General features: G+C 35.1%; 1 long non-coding RNA gene across 4 annotated transcripts in view; it reads right to left on the minus strand.

Annotated features, from left to right (window-relative positions):
* The window catches only part of LOC106882149 (uncharacterized), a 422,822-nt gene that overhangs the window by 226,941 nt on the left and 178,956 nt on the right, over positions 1-16,925 (minus strand). For all 4 annotated transcript variants that reach the window (XR_016245157.1, XR_016245159.1, XR_016245160.1 and 1 more), the window contains exon 2: positions 10,416-11,025. This is a non-coding gene — a long non-coding RNA (uncharacterized LOC106882149). The remainder of the gene's footprint in view (positions 1-10,415; positions 11,026-16,925) is intronic.

Below are 16,925 nucleotides of genomic sequence, written 5' to 3' on the forward strand. Positions count from 1 at the left end.
AGAAAAACTTGAGGTTATTGGTTCTTGAATACCCTTTACCATCCATCGTACTACACTGAATGCTTAAAGTCCACAGAATTTTGATTAAATTTACGGAGTGTTACAAAACAGCATAATGAAGATTCGAGATGGAAAATGAAGACTCACGAATAGTGTTGAAGGAAGGCAAAAACATAGATAGACACAACATTCTTAAGTACGAAATATCCCGATTATGGAAAATGAAGAAGGTGAAGATAGTGTCAATTTTTGTTGTGTTCTTGGGAACAGTACCAGAGGGCATCAAGAGGAATATAAAGGAAATGGTAATAGAGTGCCCAGTAGAACTGTTACAAACGGCTTGCTTTCTTGGTACGGCCAGAATAATCAGGAAAGTATTACAGAGCAAAAAAAAATAGATACCATGGTACCGTAGGCTGCAGGTAGTTAGCCTGCTACGCATGTATGACTCTATGAGCTACAACAAAACCTGTGATAAGGAGAAGTAGCAATAATAATAATAATAATAATAATAATAAAGTAAATAAGGGAGACATATGAAATCTTCAGATTACAAAAATAAGTCGATCATCATCAATTCCATCGATTTTTATCCGCATTAGGTATTAGGAAAACATGCAAAAGACCCCCCCTCTCACTCCTTCCCTCCCTTCTTCTTTTTCTACTCTTTCTTCTCCTCCTCCTTGTCGCTTCTTCATTCTAATTTCATTCCTACAAGAAAAATAACTGTAATAAAATATTGCGACTTTTACCTATATAGGAAAGAAATATAATTAGATTTTTGTCATATCTTCCAAACACCTTAGCAAACCAATACTTTGTCACGTTTGTGTGGAGGTGATTTATGACTCGTGTATATATATATATATATGTGTGTGTCTGTGTGTGTGTGTGTGTATGTATGTATGTACGTATGTAAATATGTATATATAAACACACACATACATACATATATATATATATATATGTGTGTGTGTGTGTGTGTGTGTGTGTGTGTGTGTGTGTGTTATATGTGGATTTACGAATGAGAGAAAGCAATAAAAATAAAATGAAAGTATCGTCACGAACAACAACAACAACAACGACGACGACAATTACTGCAACAAAAACAACACCAACAACAGCAATAGCAGCAGCAGCAACAGCAGCAGCAGCACTAGCAACAATTGCAATCATAAAATCACCAGCAACAACAATTTTGTCTACAGTAAGGTCAGTGCAAAAAGTCATAAAAATAATTCCGTCAACGTGTATGGCGTAAGTAAATTCCAGAACGAAGTCTTCAAGATTAGAACCATCTTCAGAAAGCGGAGACGAATAAAATGGACCTGAGTTTGATAACCAGAGGAGAAAAATCAGTGAGTTTCAGAGTTCATTGGGTAGATTACCCGGATTGGTGGCAGGTTGACTCACTTACAGTTAAATGAACTGGATGACCCTTGACTATCCCTAGAGGTCCTCCTAATACAGGAAGACCGCATCACTATCATCCTTCTTCCCTCTCTTGCTACGATATGCTTCCTTTCTTTTATTGTATATTTTCCTCTCTCTTTTGACTTAATAATTTCATTTTATGTAAACACCTACATTTTATGTTTGTCTCTGTATTGCCCACCTCATCCTTCGCCCTTGCGGCAAATAAAAAATCACCATCACTACTACTACTACTACTACTACTACTACTACAACAATATTTTCATCATCATTATCATAATCATGTAACTCTTTTCCATTTCTTTGCGTTTCGCTTTGAAATACGACCAAGGTCAAACTGGATTTTCCTCACCAAAACAAAACGACACTAACAACATCAAAACCACAACCGACAGATCACGAGTACAAGCAGCACACCACCACCCCTGCCACCACATCATAGACCACAATAAACTCCGCCATATTAACCCCAATACAAGCATCATCAACAACAATATTGTCACTGACGCCAACAGCAAGACGAACGCATCACAAACTCAAGACCATGACATAAGCATGTACGAAAAACACTACCAACAGCATCAACAACATCAGTAACATCACCACAATGAACAACAACAAAAACATCACCTACATCACCATAAACAACAAATACAAACACAAACACCAGAGACAAATGTTTTCGAAAATGGCCGCGAGAAATTAGAAGAGTCCAAGAAAAACGCACGACAAACAAAAATGTACAAAGTCCACAAACATGTATACATGTATGCCTGTGGGTATATGTGTTTAAGTACACCTACCTACCTACCTGCTTATAAAGATATATATAGATACAGATGTATGTATATGTAGGGAAAATGCCATATTAAACATCCATCCATATGTAAGCATATATGTATGTATGCATGTATGTATACACACACATTATGTGTGTATATATATATATATATATATATATATATATATATATATATGGGGGTGTATACGTATATGTATGCATACATATATGTATATAAGATATATATATATATATATATATATATATATGGGGGTGTATACGTATATGTATGCATACATATATGTATATAAGATATATATATATATATATATATATATATATATACATATATACATATATACATATATACATATATACAAGCACATGGATATTTTGATGTATATGCACGGATATATATTTATATATAGATCTACCTATCTATATACACACACACACACACACACACACACACAAACATATATATATATATATATATATATATATATATATATATATATATATGTGCATGTACATATATGTAAATAATTACATCTATAGTTATACAAATACATATAATGAATATTTATATATATAGGAAAATGCAGATGTACAAACAGACAAAAATAGTCCTCTCAATCGCACATATAAGAATATACATGTTTGTGTGTGTGTTTGTGTGTGTATGCGTGCGTGCGTGCGTGCATGGGTGTATGAAAGTATATTTGGTTTGAATGAAAAATGGTTAGGAATGTATGGAGAGGTACTTTCGGTTAAGACGAGTTCTGTGGAGGCTAAGGTTGGTTAAAAGACGAAAACGGCGCCATAGAAATATGTGAAGATAATGAAGATAAATGAAAAGGAGGTGGATACATACATAGATATATATATGCAAACATATATTTGATTGGGCTAATGTCTATATGTAAATCGACACACACACACACACACATATATATATATATAGTACTATTGAATGATATTATATATGTATATATATAGATATATATGCATCTAGGTACATACATATATATATATATAGACACACACACACACACACATATATATATATATATATACATATATACATACAGACATATATATGTATTTATATATATATATAGATATTTATATTTCGTATGTATGTATAGTATATATATATAAATATATACATACATATATAGATATCTATCTATGAATCTATCTATCTATCTATCTATCTATCTATCAATCTGTTTATATATCTATCTATCTATCTATCTAGATGCGTGTATGTATGTGGATGAAAGTAAGCTTGTACACACACATACGAGGCATGTGTGAATAAATGATAGAATTTTTTCTTTTAATGGGAGAATAATTTAACATAGTACAATGAAAGATTTATAGCGTAATAGTGACGTTGGCTTAGATGGTGGTATTAATGGCGGCAATGCTAGCGGTAAGGACTTGGCTGTAATAGTCGTGGTAACTACTACTGATATAGTGGCGGTAACAGTGGTGTTCTCCTCCCCGCACTCTCTAGCTAGCTAGCTCGATAGATAGATATGAATGTTTCATAGACATATATGTGCATAAATATATTCATATATATTTATATATTTATGCGTGTCTCTGTGTGCAAGGATCTATGTACGTATGAGCACCAATGTGCTGGTGGTGGTGTGCGTGGAATTTGCCTGCATTAAATTGCCTCTTTTTGTCCTCAGCCCATTTATATATAGCATCTAGGTCTTTCTGTAGAAGACTAGCACCAGAAGGTTCCTTCACTGCTTGTGTCATCAGTACAGCTAGTAAGTGTGGTTGTCTGCGTACCTGAAGCCATGTCTGAAAGAGCCACCATGAACAGCAGCGGCCCCAATACAATTCCTTGATGCACACCACTATCTATTACTGTCTCTTTGGAGAGGGATCCGTTGGCTGCTGCAGTTTGGCTTCTGTCATTTAAGAAGTCATGCAATCACTCTCCAATCTTCCCAGTTATGCCGAGTTTCCGTAGTTTGTGACATATCATCCCATGATCAGCTTTATCAAAGGCCTTTGCAAAGTCGAGATATATCACATCCACATTTGAGCGATTCATTAATTGTTTCAACACCCAGTCACAATGCTGCAAAAGCTGTGTAAGGCAGCTTCTTCCTACATAGGTACTTGTATGTATGTATGTATATATATATATATATATATATATATATATATATATATATATATGTGAAAGTATGTATGTTTGTTTGTGTGTACCTGATCATGCACATTTGAGTGTGTGTGTGTGTGTGTGTGTGTGTGTGTGTGTGTGTGTGTGTGTGTGTGTGTGTGTGTGTGTGTATGCGAATGTTTACATGTGCATGCGTGTGTATATCTGCGTGTGTGTGTATGTATGTATCGCCTTTACGAAAATTTCCCCTCAAGTAGATATTCTTGATATTCCTAGCCTAAAGCCTATATCTTTACTTTTATCAAACTTTCTAAATCCACTCCAACATTTTATACAACTTTCAAGCATCCTTCACTAATTTTCAGTTTTTTTCCTGGAATTTTTTTTTCAATTTGAAACACTTAAAAACAAAACATTTTCCATATTTTCTTAGAAATACATATTGACCATTGCTCCCGCTTAGCGCTTCATTTTTACACATATTTTCGCATATACACATTTAAAGTGTATGGAAACATTTTATTTTAGGAAAACAGGAAGACATTAAAAAATAAATCTAGAATTGTTCACAATATTTCACATATTCAAAGGAAAGAAATAAAAGGTAGAAGCCATCTTGAAACAATCTGTGATTCCTCTCTACGTCAGATTGTTAAACAGGGAAGAATATGACACTTGAGGCTGTCACAATAGCAACATTTCATAACTTCGAGTGTTCAACTGAACTACGGCTAATCAACAACAACAACAACAGCAGCAGCAAGTAGAAGAAAAAGAAAAAGATGAAGAACAACAACAATAATAATAATAATAACAATATCAATAATAATAATCATAATAATAATAATATCAATAATAATAATAATAATAATAATAATAATAATAATAATCCTATCCATTATAGGCAGAAAACTTAAAATCCTGGAGGAGGAAGGTTTTCGATTTCATTGATCACAGTGCTTGATCGATATAGTGTCGTTATTTCATCGATCCCGAACAGATTGAATGCGTAACAATCTCTACAATAAGCACAAGGCCTGAAATTCCAAGGAGACGGCTTCGATTATTTTAGTGATCCTAAGACTCAAGGAGGCACATATTTTATAATAATAATAATAATATTAATAATAATAATGATAATAATAATAATAATAATAATAATAATAATGATAATTATTATTATATCTCTTTATCACAGGTTTTGTTGGAACTCCTGGTCTGTTGCATGCGTAGCAGGCATCCTATCTGCAGCCTACCGTACCATGCTATACATTCTTTTCAGCTATCTATCTATCTATCTATTTATTATTATTATTATTATTATTATTATTATTATTATTATTATTATTATAATAAAGCAGCGGGCTGGCAGAATTGTTAGCGGCCCGGGCAAAGTGTTTACTGATATTTCGTCTGTCTTCATATTCTGAGTTCAAATTCTGCCGAGGTCGAATTTGCCTTTGGTGAATTGTAGTAGAAGTGCTTGGTAATGAAGAAGATAGTTGTAGTAGTAGTAGTAGTAGTGGTGGTGGTGGTGGTGTTTTGTTATTCTGACCACAATAAACAAAACTGCAATGAGAGATTCCAAACATCAGCAGGTCAATTTTGTTCATGCTGGCATGATTGGAAATACTTTTGGACTGCTATTTCTAGGAACGAGATGCCTCGACTTGATACTCGTCTGTTCCGTTACAGACAAAAGTTATATTAAGTTGTTTATAAATAAATTTTCGAGAGCAATATACAGTGTAAATGAACCGGACATATTTTTCCAAGCGTCGAATCAAGACGAAGTATATGTGTATGTATATATATATATATATTTATATATATGCACACACACATACACACACATATATACATGCATATACATATATTTATATATGTATACGCACACACACACATACACGTACACACGCACATACGCATACGGAAATATATTCAAGATGCCATATTAAACATCCATTCCTTTTACGCATTTAAACTTGGAAATACACATTTAAAAGCATGCACAATAGATATGCAGATACCCTTGTATATGTAAGTATATATATATATATATACATTGCCATACGTATGCATATACATTTATGTGTATGTGTGTCCGTTTGTTTATATATATGTAAACACACACAGACACACACACACACACATATATATACATGCATATGCATATATATATACATATATACAAAAGTTGAGACGGTGGGGTGAGAGAAAATGGCAGAGGGTATCATATAAATGTGGAAATATAATGGATTTTAAATGTTCACTGGCATGGAAAGGTTGACCCGAGGATGATATAAAAATAAATTAAAATGAGAGTGAGAGGGAGAGAGAGAGAGAGAGAGAGAGAGAGAGAGAGAGAGCGAGAGAGAGAGAGAGAGAGAGAGAGAGAGAGAGAGAGAAAGAGAGAGAGAGAAGATAAAAATAGAGAGGGGAAGAAGATAACTAAGACAAATGGAAATAAGACAAAGATAATTCGAAAACAAAATGAAAGAGTTATATAAACAAGAATACCCCTTAGAAAAACGTAGGAATGTGAAGAGAAAGTAATTGGAATTTATTGAGGTTAAAATTGCAATGATTTTCTCCACTAACAAAAGAATGGAACTGGAAAGAGTAATTCCATAGTGTGATTCTTTGAAACTCCAAAAGACAGTAAAATAAGTGGAGTGAAGACATGAAATATTATTTGGCTGAAAGGCAGAATATATTGCATTGCGTTATCATCATCATCATTAAACGAATTAATTATTATTATTATTGTTGTTATTGTTATTATTACTATTGTTGTTCTCGTCGTTGTTGTTGTTATAAACATTCTATTTAGCCATAAAAACTAAACATACAATATTGTTCTTGTGAATTACGCACACTCAGGAATGCATAGATTATGTACACACATACACTCACGCATGTGTGTGTGTGTGTGTGTGTTTGTATACATGCATACATGCGTTTTCTATGCAATATTTACATGTCTATGAGCTTTTGCATATAAATATACATACACACACACAGACACACATATATATAGTATATACCAATGTGTATACATATGTGTGCTTGGTTTTCTCTCTTTTCCTCTTTCTCTCTTTCTCTGCCCCCTCTCCTCTTTCTTCATCCACACACGCATTCACACAATTGCATAATATTTAGGAAGTATTTTGTTTAAATTCTAGAATGGATTCCATGTTGAATGTGAACCAATAAAAACAACCGTATATGAAAAGTGTCTTTACAAATTAATAATGACAACAACAGTAACAATAATAATAATAATAATAATAATAATATACGCTATAATAATAATAATGCATTATAGAACGCTGGGTGTGTCTCGTCAAATGATTGTAGCGTACATGCAGATTAAAAGTAAATAATATTTCCAATCCTTCGTGCGGTAGCTACAAGGCCTGAAATTTTGGGGAAGGAGACAACAGATTACATGGATGCCAGTGCTCAGCTGGTACTTATTTCTTTTCTGCTCTAAGCACAAGGGTCGAAATTTTTCGGTAGGTGACCAATCGATTAGATCGACCCCTGTACGCAACTGGTACTTATTTCATCGTCGCTGAAATGATGAAAGGCAAACTTGACATCGGTAGAATTTGAACCCAGAACGTAACGACAGATGGCGTTAATGCACTACAAAAGCAATGGAGGAAATGTGTGGACCGCAAAAAGGGACTATGTTGAACAATAAACCTCATTTGGTTACATTCCATGACAAGATCCTGGTTTACAGTTGAATATACAACTGGAGAAATGTGAAATAATGTGAAATTATCAAGAAGTTAACGCAAGGTCCACGAGCCGAACTCAGGAACAGATGACCACCAAGCAAGCACACGTAGTCACCAGGCCACAAGAATTCATTATAACTTCTTTATTTAAGATGCTCGTTTATCGTACTTCGGAAAAAATTACAATTATTTTGATCTGTTACAGAAGTTTTTTTTTGTTTTTTGGTAGATCGATCAATCGAAACATACAAACTCTTCCCTCGAGATCGGTAAAATATAATTGTGATTCTGCGATGGTCATGCATTTTTCTAATACATTATCTCGACAAGTAAATTGGAGAGGGAGGGAAAACTCTATCGATTCTCGCCAGAAACTTACCTATTTTACAGCAATCCTTTGCGATGGTATCGTGAGTAAAATATCGAATTATGTAATAATGACATACAACAGATTCTGGGATGTCGATAGGAGTAATTAGATTATGAAAGAAACTGGTATATAACCGGATAAAGACCGAAACACGTACTATATCATTTCCATATACACCCATCTAGCCATACACTCGACAAATTTAATACATGGATGCACTGAGAGATATGCACTGATTTTATAATCTGAATATTCACTCACATATAAACAGATCATATACAAAAATTTACGAGGTACATACATACACACCACAAAAGCAACCGTACGTACACACATATTTCTATATGTACATATATCTGTAAATGACAGGTGTATATACGATTACCTGCATCCATCAAGGTGTAGCTTGCTTCCCAACGACATGGTCCCGGGTTCTCTCACACAGTATGGTACCTTGAGCAAGTGTCTTCTAATCTAGCCTCTGGCCCATCAAAACCTTGTCTGTCTTTTCATTCTGAATTCCAATAATACGTAGGTCAAGTTTGCATTTTATACTTTCGGGGTAGAGGGTCGATAAAAAAGTACCAGTTAAGCACTGAGGTCTGAAACTTTCGACTGGCCCCCGTCCCACATAATGTCACGCCTTCTGACTATAAGGGAAATCATTATCAAGGCACCGAGCTGGCCGAATCGTTAGCATGCAGAGCAACATTCCTAACGGCATGCTGTCCGGTTTTACGTTCTGAGAAGAATCGATGTAATCCTCGAACCCGCTCCTCTAAACTCTTAAAATTTGTGCCTCTCTTTGAAATCATTATTATTATTAATATCATTATCGTGAATATTATTATTTTTCCTGTTAGGATTATTATTATTTCATTATTATTATTGTTTTTAATATAACTATTATTTTTCCGACTAATACGTCTACTACTATTATTATTACTACGGATCACAACAACTTAATCCCTCGCTCACGTGGCCGCTTCAAATGCATACGCACGCGCGTGCACACACACACACACACACACACACACACACACACACACACACACACACACACACATACACGCACACACTATTTCAGCGGATTAGTCTATTTGCTAAAGGTCACCCTCAATGGGTACATGAATATGAGCAGCATGAGATTTGGACGTTGACAGCTGACTTTTAAATGAGGTTAACCAATGTTGCGATTTCACACTGGAATACAATGGAATAGATGTAAATGATTAGATTAGAATAGAACAGAATAAGGAAAATGAATTCGATAGAAGAGAATGTTAGAATCTCTACATATTCATTAATGTTAGCAAATCTAGCCTGAGGGATTTAAATATGAAATAATTTATTTAGAAATAAATGAATTTCGTGTGTTATTTGATATTACAATGAATATATTAGCATTTAGTATATTCAGACTCGTATGGGGGTATTTTAATGTATTATGTATGCACAAAGCCCAGTGGCCTAGAGTTTGGGGTTAGGGTTAGGGTTAGGGTTAGGGTTTGGGGTAGTGTACTCAGGAATAAAACATCGTGGCTTCGATTCCGGCATCTGGTGATATTTTGTGCTATGGAAAGAAAAGAAATCAGTACACGGGGCTCCTATACATTCAGATGTAAATTACTAACTCTGCAACAAACTTGCGGCTCCTTTAAGAGCAATGTAGTGATTGCGATGCCTTATACACCATGCGAGTCTCCATGAGTCATAGCATTGAAGCCAGTAAGGACAATTGCAGTACCTGGCCTAGTGTACAGGATATTGTAATCACAAAACCAAGATTGTGATTGCACTATCGATCCCTAGACCGGACAGCGCGTTGTGTTCTTGAGCAAAACATTTCATTCTCACGTTGCAACAGCTCATTCATTTCGAAGTGTCGAAAGGCAAAAGAACTACGTTTTATAAAATCTTATTTCTTACCTAAACGTTTGGCACCATCGATTTATCTTCGGGAAGACGAAGCTCCGCACTAACAGCGCATCAGCCCTCTCCATTCTCCTCTGTGGAGAAGAAACGTGGCCCTTCTCCAAGAGCTTAGCAAAAAGGATCGGGTGCAGCGATAACAGATACCTTAGACCCAACGAGAACATCAGATTGTACGATGATGTTTCCAACAAAGAATTGCGTGCGCGCATGCATCAGCGTGCAGCCTCCCATCTCGGCCGGCGTCCTTCGTCCCCTGCAAGACCCTCCTACTCGGGATTGACTCCCTGTCGATGCAGCAGCTGCTGGCTGGAAGAGGCCTCGTAGCAGGACCCACACCTGATGGCTGGACGTGATTGGGTGAGAAATCGATGTCACCTTGGAGGATGCAGAAAGGTCAGCATTCGACTGCCGGTGGTGAAGTGTACTTGTGCACATGGTCAGCTCTACGTATGATGACATCTCTGCGACCACTCGATGCTAGTCAATGTAATACCTCATAAAATTATTCGGCGATTCTTCCAGAAGTACTTTGGCATGTATGCTGAAGATTATACTTCACCGATAAGTTCAGAAGAAGCCAGCTATATGTCCAGTGTTTCCTCCCCTACAGAGGAAAAGAAAAAAAAGGAGATTACCACATCGACTAATATTGTTTTTCTTATAGACACTTCTTACCTTCACAAATAATTATTTTAACTTTGATTTTAATGCGTTCTAAAATAATTCAATTTATACTAACTTTCAAATATACTGACTTTTGAGACGAATGGACGGATTTAATCAAATTTAAGTGTACGCGCGCGTATGTAATTAAAATTTCTGGACTTTCTATTTAGCGGTGTCTGTTGTTACGAATGGAACCATCCATATGTTGGTTACCAGTTCATCAACTGCCTTCTTATGCTTATTTTTTGTTGTTATTTTTTCTGAATACCTAACAAATGTCTAAATAACATTTTCATGTTTATTTTGCATATTGGACAGCAAAGTTGTTTAAAGACTTAATAAACATATCTTTTTCATTATTATTATTAATCTTCACCAATATTATTATTGTTATTATTATTATTATTGTTATTATTATTATTATTATTATTATTATTATTGTTGGTGTAACTGAAGATGAATTTTTTATTACAATTGTTTTTCGAGATTTGTTTGCTTTTCATTTTTATATTTTTTATGTATTTATTATTGTTTATTTTATTCTTTTTATATTTGCGAAACAAAGAAAAATGAAATTGAATTTTTTTGTAGGAAATTTAAACAAAGGTTGAAAAAATATATAATTAAAAAAAATTCAAGCAATCAGCAGCAACACAACATCAATAACAATAACAACAAGAATAACAAGCAATCATTTATTAATAGTTCCTATTATTTTACTAGTGTTTTCTGTAATTGACTAAGAAGTTAAGGAGGGTCGGCGATGGACGTTTTAACGTTCTTTTGTTCCAAGTGGGTTTTATTTCATATTAAATTCAGTTCGCTATTTTCTTTGTGTGCATGAGTGTATATATTAGTGTGAATATATGTGTATGTATGTGTGTGTATGTGCATATGTGTGTGTGCATGTAGTTACGTGTATATGTCTCTTGTAATTGTGTGTATATGTCTGTCTGTATGTATGTATGCGTGTATAAATGTGCGTGTAGGCGCGCGTGTTTGAAATATTATGTATGTGTGAATATATATATATGTATTTCGTGTACGTGCATATGTATGTGTGCTCGTGTCTATGCGTGTATGTAAGTGAATCTGTGTATGTATATGTATAGGTGTATGTGAGCATGTGTGTGCTCGTGTAGATTTGCCATATTGACTATTTTACAACAAAAGAATTTCCAATCATCAAATATTTACTTGTTTTTTGTTTGTTTGTAGGTGTGTTTCTTGTTTTTTTTTAATAACCTGGCACTCAATACGAGGAATTGTTCAAGAGTAAATTTAACAATAAATTGAGTTCCGTATTGTTTACTAACGAAATGTGTTTGCGTTTGTCTTTTGTATTCATTGCTAACGTTTTTTGTGTGAGTGTTTTTGATAGATTTAAAAAAAAAAAAAATGCTATGCTGTGTAGTGAATGTTATAGAGAAGCCGGTTAACTGATTGGTTATTCTAGCTATCGTCAAATCAAATCAGCCAATAGTTGTTGTTTTTAATGTTTTTCAAGTTCCCTTTTCTGACAGTTTCTATTTCACTGACATTTTTCCCCTGTAGTTTTCAGAAAGCTGTTCAAATAATTCGCCAAAAAATGGTCTTCGATTCGGTATCGATACACTACATGTCAGAGTGCGGCATCCCACCCCGCTTAATTGCACGAATATGTAAGAAGCTGATGGCGCAGAGGAAGCCAATATAGACAAGATCTCCGAAGGCATGCTAGAAAGATGTGTGGTACATTTGGGCATTCTCGTCAGAATACAGACTTGTGGACGGCCTCAGTAGAAGGGATTGGGACCCTACCATTTACATAATTCCACCCTCAGTAAATCATGGATCTTAGATTCCCTGAATAGAGATCCTTGAAATTATTTATGATGAGAGCAAACGACACTTATCGACCGACACTGCAAATCAAAACAAGGCCTTTTAATACCGCTCAAAGGACACATTGTATTCTCTGTGGAGTAAAACTGTTGTTTGAGATATAAGCGTGTTACTGTTCTATGTGGGATGGGAAGAGTTGATAAGCGGTGCCTGAAGAATGACTGAAGATGGGTAACCCATGTATGTCGCAATTTGTACATTTCGAAGAGGTGTAAATATGTGCAGATATTGACTCGACAGACTTGTGAGAGAACAGGGTCCCTGATGTACGCCTTTCTGAAAATAATGTTCTTGAGAACTCCATAGATTTGGCAACCTTGCGAGATTTTTACAAACAGGCATTTTTATTATTTTGTAATAATTTTCGTTTTACTGATAAGCTGGAGATTGTCTTTCAAATATCAATGATTATTGAAATTGTATTTATGAAAATTCCGTATATTTCTTGTGTCGAGTTTGTAAGTATAAAGGTGATTAAGTGTAATTATGTGAATCCATATTGAGACTCAGAAAGAGAAGAGAGACAGCGAAAGAGAGAGACGGGGCGAGTGACATTGTGTAAAGCTTATGGTCGGAATTAGCTACTCTTGTGTTATCGAGAGCATCCATTGGAGGGTGATTAATCAGTATGGTGTTGCTTTACATCCCTTTAAATTTTGAGAAATTTAAACTTGCAATAATCTTTTTCCAGCTTCCAGATTTCTAAACGGAAAACTGCTGTTGACAAGATTAGTGGCAGATACTGGTGAGTGCAATGATTCCTTCAGGCCTTGTGTGTTTTAGAATCATGTGACATTGTCAGACTCTGGGGCGCTTGATTTGTTTTTAGATTTCGATATCGATTTCTGGTTTTCTGATAAATGGTGCTTTTCTAAAAATTAATGTTTTCCTGGAAGGTTTGTACCTTTCATAAGTATGTATCGTATTTGTGTGGCTGATTTTTATTTAAAAAAGTCTGATGAATGAATTTAATTGTTACTTCAGTGCGAGTACAATATTTAGGGTTTTTTTTTTCTTGTGACATCAGTTTTTTAATATGACTGTCATTGTTATTGTTGTTATTGCTCTTTTCATTTCTAATCAAACCGTATTGTGTCTTTCTGCTTACTTTCGTGTGTATTGATACAAATGTTCTCTACTTACGGCAATTTCCTTATTTACTTGCTTTTTGCTTAGTTGTTAGTTTTGGGGGATTTCATTTGAGGTTGGCATTCGTTTGTTTATTTCTGCTAATAAATTCTGCATGTATTTTTTAATGCTGAGGTGCACCTATGTCTATCTTGTTAAATGGACGTAATTGATGTGCTTTGCTCGTTAAAAATCGATATTATCTTGTTCTGAGAATAAAGTGAGCGATTTCTGAACATATTTAGATACTATATTGACCTCTACAATACTACAGAACCTTCATTTTGTTAAAATAATGAGGAATAAATTACGGTGGTTAAAGCATATTATTGGCAGAATAACTTATAATTCTCATTCTTTAATGGTATTATTCACGTGAAAATCGGATAATTTGTGTTAACATATTTAAAATGTTAACAATATGTCTGTATACTTATTTGTTAATCACATTTCGTTGTTCATTCATTATAGATTCGGAGAAAAAAACAACTTTTATAAAGAATACGGGTACTTTAGTGCTATTATTGCTATATCTGCTTGTCAGAAGTGTTGACAAGTTTCTGGCAAAATGGTGGAAATCTTACGATAACACTGCTAAAATGATAACATTTTACGATAAGACTGCATCACTGTACATATTAAAACATTTGTACATTTAGAAAAGCTGATTAGATTAAGTTAAGGAAGCAGAATTGGTAGATGTAACCGGATCTTCACAAATATTGTTCAAATAATGTTTATTGTTTTGCGTCGCTTCTAAGGTTTCACCAAATCCGTAAATAAATGTATTCTGAAACATCTGAATCGAAGACAAAGTATAAATGAGATCGTTTCACATGATATTACTCCATGTTCTTTACAAATTAAACAGGGACACATATTCGATGGTGTCACATTTAAATACGTTTTGCGGAAAAAGAGATAAGACTGGATAAAAAGTATCAGAACGATAAATTTACAGAATCGTTAGTGCATCGAATAAATGACGTTTAATTCCTCTGGATATTTGAATTCTGGGTTCAAATTACACCAAAAACAACGTTTTCCTTTTCAATTAAGCTTTTACTTTTTCATGCACACACACACACACACACACACACACACACACACACACACACACACACACACATATCTGTTACATTATATAGATATAAAGTACCTGCGATATAACTGATTTAATAGACTTCAGTATTTGACTATTAAACTGACTTGTTCATCAGTCAATATGTTTTGACTTGTTATTGGGACATCCTTTTTGGCCAGGCTCTCACCATCTTATAATAGGATCGACACCTTCTGCCAAATTTCAGTCCCTGTATCTCTGTTAGGAAGCACACTTAACGCAAAAATTACAGAAATATTCGGTCCCTTAAGGCTGACCCCCTCCCCACCAAAACAGGAACGCAACACAAGTGCATAATCTCCGCTATAAGATTTAAACACTTTCAGTCAAGAAATGTGGGGATGTAATTTAATTGTTCTGTTAAAAGACGGTTGATTTTGGTAAAGAATTAGATTTAAAAACAATTAATCCTCATCTGAAAAAATTACACCTGCGTTTTGTGGTTTTCTTGACGTAGCAAAACGTTAGATAATTAATTAGTCTTACGTGGTAACATCTGTCTCTCTCATGGTCTGCATCATTGATATCACCACCACCGCCTTCAGCGTCATCATTACCAACACCACTACTACTACTACCACCACCACCATCACCCTTTCCATCAGGAGCAGTATCATAATCATCGTCGTCATCACTGTCGTCACCATCATTCTCATCGCATTATTTATCAGTCAGCATAAATTACCACCCAGAACACTACTACTACTACTACTACTACTACTACTACTACTACTACTATTACTACTACTACTACTACTACTACTACTACTACTACTACTACTACAGATGATGATGATATTGATGATTTCTTTGTTAGCCACAGAAGCTTAGAATAGCGGTAATCGCAAGGACAGTAAACAACTAGTGTGTGTGGTGATGGGGGTAAACGATGAGCGGGGAAAGAAATGAGAAAGACTGAAATTCGAAAAAAGTAAACATTGTGTGCAAAGTATGTGATGACATAAGAGATGTTGTTCTCCTGATACAAATGGAGCTTCACCTAGGGGGCCAGCCAAGGGACACCACTCATCCAGGACCATTCACACCACCCAAGGCACGATTTCTCGCCCAGCGGTTGTTCTCCAATCTCCAGGTGTGTATTTACAGTTGGACCATTCACCCAATCTATTTTGCTCCACTCACCCATTTTGCACAAATGCACCGGGTGGTAGCATTATCCTTTCCACTCTCCACCCTGATTGCCCTTTCCAAGTGGACCTGTTTAAAAAGAAATCGATGAGGCCTTGACCGAGGAGGAAGGTGTTTTTCCTCGATCTTTTCATCCTCGTCCACCTCACAGCATAATTCTCCAAAGCCACTAGAGAGAGAAACACCACCTGCCCTGATTTGAATGGAATGAACAAGGTAGAGGAAGAGAAGGAGGAGAAGCAGAAGAAGAGGAAGAAGAAGAAAAAGCGCAAGAACAACAGCAGCAACAGTAACAACAACAAAAATATATTAATTGCAGTACGTCGACAAATTTGCATTCAGTCTATAGTTGGTACTTACCAAACAGAGCCACCGAACTTTGCCGAGTAGGACCAACAACTCGGCAATTTGATATTCACACACACACACACACACAGAGGATATAAATAAAAAGTGATAAATTGAAGTAGATGTATATGTTATATATTCTTTGTGTAGTTTACAGAAATAGCAAAATATGTGACGGCTTTTGTCTTCAGTCAGAATTGTTTTAA

This window comes from Octopus bimaculoides, chromosome 19, assembly GCF_046866305.1.
Source record: "Octopus bimaculoides isolate indiv1 chromosome 19, ASM4686630v1, whole genome shotgun sequence".
NCBI classification, from domain to species: domain Eukaryota; kingdom Metazoa; phylum Mollusca; class Cephalopoda; order Octopoda; family Octopodidae; genus Octopus; species Octopus bimaculoides.